A 7,022-nucleotide genomic window follows, 5' to 3' on the forward strand; every position below is an offset into this window, starting at 1 on the left:
TCATACACTGTGTTCATATGTATACACAGGAGAACTGTGTGAAGTTTTCATCAAAATCCACTTTCAATTTTTTAACTAATTTCTTGGGAGAGCCACTAAGAAAGATACAGTACCCTCTTGATCAAACCAGGAATCTCTTCAGGATTAATTTTTATAAAAGCATTGTGATTATGTTGGTCTAGGTAATGCAGTGCTGACAGACTGGATACAAACACAGGTTACTTATAATTTCCCCCAAATGCTTCCTCACTTAATCTAGGCGAGCTTAGGAATAGCTAAGAACTTTCTTCTAGAAAGTTTCTGACATAAGACCCTTGTTTCTGAAACTCTGTGCCATCATTAGGAAGGGCTGTCTCATCTTTACAGAATTGCTTTCTCTGATAAAACTGTTGTATTCTTGGTAAAAGGCAAGATGGGGTATAATAGGCTCTCTTGATTGCAGTTTTCTGTTTTCTTAATAGTTCAGCATGTACTTAAGTCACCAGATGTAAATCAGACTCGGCTCTCTTCAGTCCCCTCCACTGCACATTATCACTTGGGATGCTTCGTCTTTGGAAATGTCTGCTCTTCGGCTTGTCTGCTTCAGATGGATCTGTGTGCTCTGCCTTTTGTAGCTCTCTCGTGAAGTCGCTACCTTCTTTCCTCAGCAGTTCCAGCTCGTATTCCAAACCATGTATCTTCGGGTCACATCTCAACTCCTCCACCTCCCATTTTGACAAAGATGTAGTTAAAGTCCTCGTCACCTGCTGAGTCCCCACCTCCGTTCTTAGCTGGAGGCATTCCACTTCCTTACAGTCTGGTTATTCCTTCAATACTTCCAGATTCAGAGTTGTCTTTACTCACTGTAGCCAGTTTGCTCTTCGAATTCTCTCTGCACACCTTCATCTGCTCTTCAAATTACCAATGCAAACCTCTCCGCACACATGGCAGGCCTTATTTACTTGTGCTAATTCCACAAGACTTGTTTCCTCATCTAATCAAACTCCCATCAGCTTTTGTTCCTAAACTCTCATCCTTTTGCTTAAGAAAGGCAACCCTCTGAATCGCTGAGTCATTTTTGGATATCTTCATACACAGTGATAGAGCAAAATGTGAAGCAACCGACTTACCTCCTTAATAAATGGAGACTGGAGTCTTGCATCTCTCCCATGTGTTTTTCATGATTCAGACTGCAGACAGCGTCGTCTTCAGGGGCATCCATGGCAGCGGGTCACTGGAGGTCAGCACAGATTTCTGGTTTCAACCAAAACACCCCTGTGCCCCAGCCAAGGTAGCTGCTTGTGTGAGCACCACGAGGGCCTCCCTGGAGGTTCTGGAAGGAGAAGCCAAAGCTCCAGCGGCTGACCACCACCACAGAAGGCCGTCACCCAGCCCCACAGTCCCTAATCAGGACCTGCAAAGACTGGCTTGGGCACAGCAGAGGGACACGCAGTCGGAAGAGCGGTCGGGTGGGCGAGCAGCTCACTGCTGGAAAGAGGCTTGCAGTGGCCACAGGCTCAGCCCAGGGCCGACTGCTCCAGCGCCTTTCCTGAGTAATTCAACCTTGCTCTCGTAATTGGCTGTGGAAGAGGAAACCCCAGTACTTGCCTTATATTGTCCACTACCCTGGTCACTTACAAGGACACTGCTAGTGACTAGGAATCTTATTTTCAGGTAGGACTCTGCCAAAAATGTTATCGTTCCACATAGGATAGAAGCTGCTGGGGCTTTGAGCCCTTTCTGATTACGGACAGGTGAATGGGTATGTGTTCTCTCTTCCATATGTGTACTCCACGTTCTCCAGAATGTTCCGGCCTCTCGAGTGTCAGGTTCATAGAATCTTTTGTGTGTGCACCCATAATTAACCAAGTTGCAAAGTTCAAGGGAAAAGAGTACTCAGTCTGTCCTCATCTGTGACATCAACTGCAAGTTTCCGGTTTTCAATGATCACACTCAGCTTCAGTAGTTTACCAGGCTTACAGAACCTGCTGAAAACTATTATACCGGAGTTTATAGTGCAATTCAGGGAAAGAATACAAGTAAGAATCCACCAAAGGAGGAGGGACATCAGCAGAGATAGGATGTTCCTAACCTGTAACCCTTCTGGCATCACTGTGGGACAATTCACACAGAGTACTGGCAATGCTGGAAGCTCACCTAAGCCTCAGTGTCCAGAGTTTTCATTGGAGATTAATTATGTAGGCATGATTTATTAATTGACTGATTGCCATGGGTTGAATTTAGTTGTTTTTGTTGTTGTTGTTTTTTTTTTTTTTTGACAGAGTTAGAGAGAAAGAGAGAGAGACAGAGAGAAAGGTCTTCCTTCCGTTGATTCACTCCCCAAATGGCTGCTACGCCCGGCGCTCCGTGCCGATCCAGAGCCAGGAGCCAGGTGCCTCTCCTGGTCTCCCATGTGGGTGCAGGGCCCAAGCACTTGGGCCATCCTCCACTGCCTTCCTGGGCCACAGCAGAGAGTTGGTGACCAAAAGCTCCCATACACAATCACGTGGCTGGCCTTGCTCGTCAGGCCAGCCCCTTCTTTATGATCACTGGGTGTAGTCAGCCCTCACCCTAAACAAAGGTAATTCTCTCAGGTATGACATCAATCTCCTAGATGCCAAAGAGCAAAGAGACTTCTAAGATATCAGACCTCTCTTTAACCAACACCAAATTCTTTACAGTATCATTAGCAAGAGATTGCAGATCGCACACATACACTCACACACACACATATGTATATGTGTATGTATATGTATACGTATCTGTTTGTGTATATGTATGTTTATATATCAACTTCTTCCCCTAAAATAATTCTGTGTTTTACATTCAAACTTCCCAATAGAGAAGACTGGTTCCGTTTGCTACTACACATGAGTAGTGTGGAGATTTCACCTAAATCAATTCATCAAACACTTCTGGTTTACTATAACAACATCCACAATGTCTTTATTAAAACAATCATCCCATGTAGGCATACGTATTCATTTATTTGCCTGTGACCCATTCTTTTGTGCATACAATGAAGAAAACACTGATACGGAAAGCAAGAGAATGAAGAAACAGTCATTTAGAGCTTGGTCATCTGTTTAACTCTATTATCTGTATCTTAACTTTTTGGTCCAAACCATGGTTTGTGGTGTACATATTTAATTATTTTCATCGAATGAGAAAATACAGCTTTCATCACAATCCACTTTCATGTTTAACTTCTCTTTGAACCAGAAAGACTTTTCTTATGCTTGATACAAATTACTCTTGCTCAAATTTAAATGAATTTTCTTTGTTCTGTATTTAGTAGGCAGATCAAGCTCTATATTTCAGAATGAAAGTAACACAAAGCATCATGACAAACTATTTCTCAAATACGTCAAAGGCACTTTAAATTCTAATTCTTTCTTTCCACATTTTAGCCATTATTCTCACAATAGGGTTATTAAAAGTCTAATAAGTGGTACAGAGTGCAGAAAAATTCTCAAAAGTATTCTAAAATATGGTCTTTAACAATACCATATGCTAATGGTTGCTTAGACTGTATTTATTTAAAGTTGTTAGTTGCATATGATAGAAGAAGTATTTTCTTATCTCACAACGAGACATGGAAACAACTATAGGGGTATATATTTTGCATCCTCAGTTTCTAAATTTTAGAAATATTTTGATTATGTTGCTAAGCAATGTGCAAATCAATGGCTCTTTCAGGTATTGTGGCTTTGGAAAAAGCTATATTTAACAGTTTGCTTATGATCTATTTTCCTACATGCAAAATATCTACAGTGCTGCTAGAACACCTGGTTTGAGGTCATCTAATTAAACTCATTTGAAATGCATCTTATGAATGTTTGCTCTGCCAACTACATTATGCAAAATACAATGTTTATGTTTGTGTGTACATATATAGATCACACTATTTTACATGTGTATTTATACTAGATGCAAAATTTCTGACATCTGCTTATCAACTTCCAAATAATTTTCACAAAGAACTGCTGATATAATAGAGGGGTTCTAGCTAAACATTGTTGTGGAATGGTTAGGGAACTTTCCACCATCTTCTGAACCCTTTCTTACTCAGAGCAGATTACTGGTCAAAGCAGTTTAATTTAAGATGACACAATTCTTGGCATGTCCTAACATGTCAGAGGGCTTCAAGATACAGAGTAATTGTGGTTAAGTCCGAGAAGTTCTAATTCCCCAAAAGTGAGCTTTATGGGAATTCAGAAGTAAAGATTACTAATATGGTTTACCTTCTTATTGTTTCATGCCTTTATGAATTCCATAAAAGATTTACTGAATGCTAATTACATACAAGATGGAATACAATGACAAATGCCATTTAATTTCTTCAAGACATTTAAATTAGTTTGTATAAATTTATAAACTATGATGGGTAAAAAGTACTGTAACTGCTTTGAGAAAATTATAATTAAGGTGTTTGAGTATAAAAAGAATCTTAAAGCAACTAGGAGGCTACAAAAGAGAGGGCACAGATGGAGAAAAAGCTACTGAACATGGATCCAGAGGTATAAAACAATTTTATGTAAACACAGAGTTACATTGTGGTTGGAGAATTTAAGACAGAACAATAGGAGAGGCAAGGTCTCATGCCAGGCCTAGTAGCAATGAGTCCCAGTGATCAACTTTGAGCCGACCATTGAAACTATTTATGTTCAATTTAGAACAATTACATTAGTAATTATATACGTAATGAATTGCAATTGGAGGTAGAAGGAGTTAAAGTAAGACTATATTCAGGGAAATCAATTTGGAGAGCAATTAAAAGATATATGGAGACAATTAAGTAACCTTAAAAAAAGATTTTTTTAAAAAAACAGATTAAACAGGCCAGTGTTTAGAGAGAACAGAATGACGAGGAGGTGAATTAAGAATGAGTGATTGAAGAATTTGACAGGCAGTTGGATTATTTGGTGAATAACATATAAGAGTTAAATATTACTCTTTGGTTATATTAATTCATTAAGTCAACGCAGTCTTTTATTTTCAAGTATGTACTAGGTGTTGGAGATATAAAGGTGAATAAGCACGTCAGAGCAAAATAATAAAGAACAAAACATAAAAATGTGAAACAAATATGAATACAATAAAATGGAACGCTGCATGATAAATATTTTGATTAAATAATCTCATTCTACAGGACAATCACAGAGAGGGAAAGGAAGCAAGAAAGAGAAGGCTGCTTCAGAGTGGCAGAGATGAGCAGACAGGAAATGGAGAGAGAGATAAAGTATAAGAGAGGTTTAAAGTCTCATATGTCGATGTTAAAAGTTTTTACTCTAGCCTGTAAGCACAAATCCACTGAAGATTTTAAGCAGAGCAGAACACGAACATTAGAAAGAATGTTTAGGGCCAGTGCTGTGGCGTGGTGAGTAAAGCAGATGCCTGGAGTGCTAGCATCCCATATGGGTGCCAGCTCAAGTCCCAGCTGCTCTACTTCTCATCCAGCTCTCTGCTATGGCCTGGGAAAGCAGTAGAAGATGGCCCAAGTCCTTGGGCCCCTGCACCCACAAGGGAAAACCAGAAGAAGCTCCTGGTTCCTGGCTTCGGATCCGAGCAGCTCTAGCTGTTGTGGCTATCTGGGGAGTGAACCAGCAGATGGAGGACCTCTCTCTCTCTGCCTCTGCCCCTCTGTGACTCTGCCTTTCAAATAAAATAAATCCTTTAAAAATGTTTAAAAATTATTTTGCCAGAATTATAAAGCATGGACTCTTAGGATGACTGCAGGTGAGCATGGCATTGAAGCCTCTACAATTCCGAGACAAGCATCTGAACTAAAAACATGATTAGGGGAGGGAGAAAACAGAGACGGAGAAAGGGGAACCAACAGATATATGGGGAGTATCACTGATTGGTATTGGTTAAAGGTATCCTATTGAATGAAGCCTAGGTTATGGTTAAATGGTTACATAGTTAAGTGGAATAATAAATTCATATCGAGAAAACATTATTAAGTTAACTTGCAGTCAGTATAGTGGAAAAATAATTCAATTTCCTTTCCATATTTATAACTCTATTAATTAAGGTGTAAATTTCTATAATCCTTATGAAATAGGCAATGCATCTCATAACCTCACATCCTAACTATAGTTGATTGGGCAAAAGATACAACGTTGACCCAAGACAGTTCAATCAAAACCATTTTCCTGAAAGTGTAAAATAAACAACTACCTTGGTTAATTAACCTGAACATGAAGAAAATTTATCCTAGATATGTCCCTAAGAGAAATGCAGACACATGTACACCAAAAGCCATGCAATATTGTTAATTATGGAATTAGTTGTAATAGCCCCAAGCAAGAAACAACTACTGAATATTCAATAAGATTTAAGTGATGAAAACAACAGTCAAATGAGAAGATGTCCATTTATACTCCTGTAGAACTGTGGTCTTTCTACTTTTTACTTGTTGAATACCATGGTTAGTGGTACATCAAGCCTGTGATTATAGAGTAGGTTGAAATTATGTTTTTGCAAAAATTAAAAAAAGGTGGAATGAAGGAAGAGGGGAGGGGAATTGAGGGAGAGGGAGGAAGGGAAATATGATTATCTTCTTAGAACTGTACCTGTAATATACATAAAACCTGTTTGCCTTATATTAATAAAAATTTAAAAATAAATAAACCTGAAAAGAGTTGAGTGATAACTGTAATATAAATTCTTTATAAAATGGGATAATATGGAACAATGAAAATAGAGAACTATAGCCATATCCAGCAATATGGTGAATTTCAGAAAAACTATATTGTACACTGTGATTTAACGCTATAACTAATACTCCAACAGTATTTTTCACTTTGTGTTGCTATGTGAGGGAAAACTATTGAAATCTTTACTTTATATATACTAAACTGATCTTCTGTATATAAAGAGAATTGAAAATGAATCTTGATGTGAATGGAAGGGGAGAGGGAGCGGGAAAGAGGAGGGTTGCGGGTGGGAGGGAAGTTATGGGAGGGGGGAAGCCATTGTAATCTATAAGCTGTACTTTGGAAATTTATATTCATTAAATAAAAGATAAAAAAAAGAAA

General features: G+C 38.7%; 1 pseudogene; it reads right to left on the reverse strand.

Moving 5' to 3' along the window:
* Nucleotides 1-275: 275 nt before the first annotated feature.
* On the reverse strand, nucleotides 276-1,201 carry LOC133773868 (5-azacytidine-induced protein 2-like; annotated as a pseudogene).
* Between the last annotated feature and the right edge of the window lie 5,821 nt (nucleotides 1,202-7,022).

The sequence above is a fragment of the Lepus europaeus genome, chromosome 14 (assembly GCF_033115175.1).
Source record: "Lepus europaeus isolate LE1 chromosome 14, mLepTim1.pri, whole genome shotgun sequence".
NCBI lineage: Eukaryota > Metazoa > Chordata > Mammalia > Lagomorpha > Leporidae > Lepus > Lepus europaeus.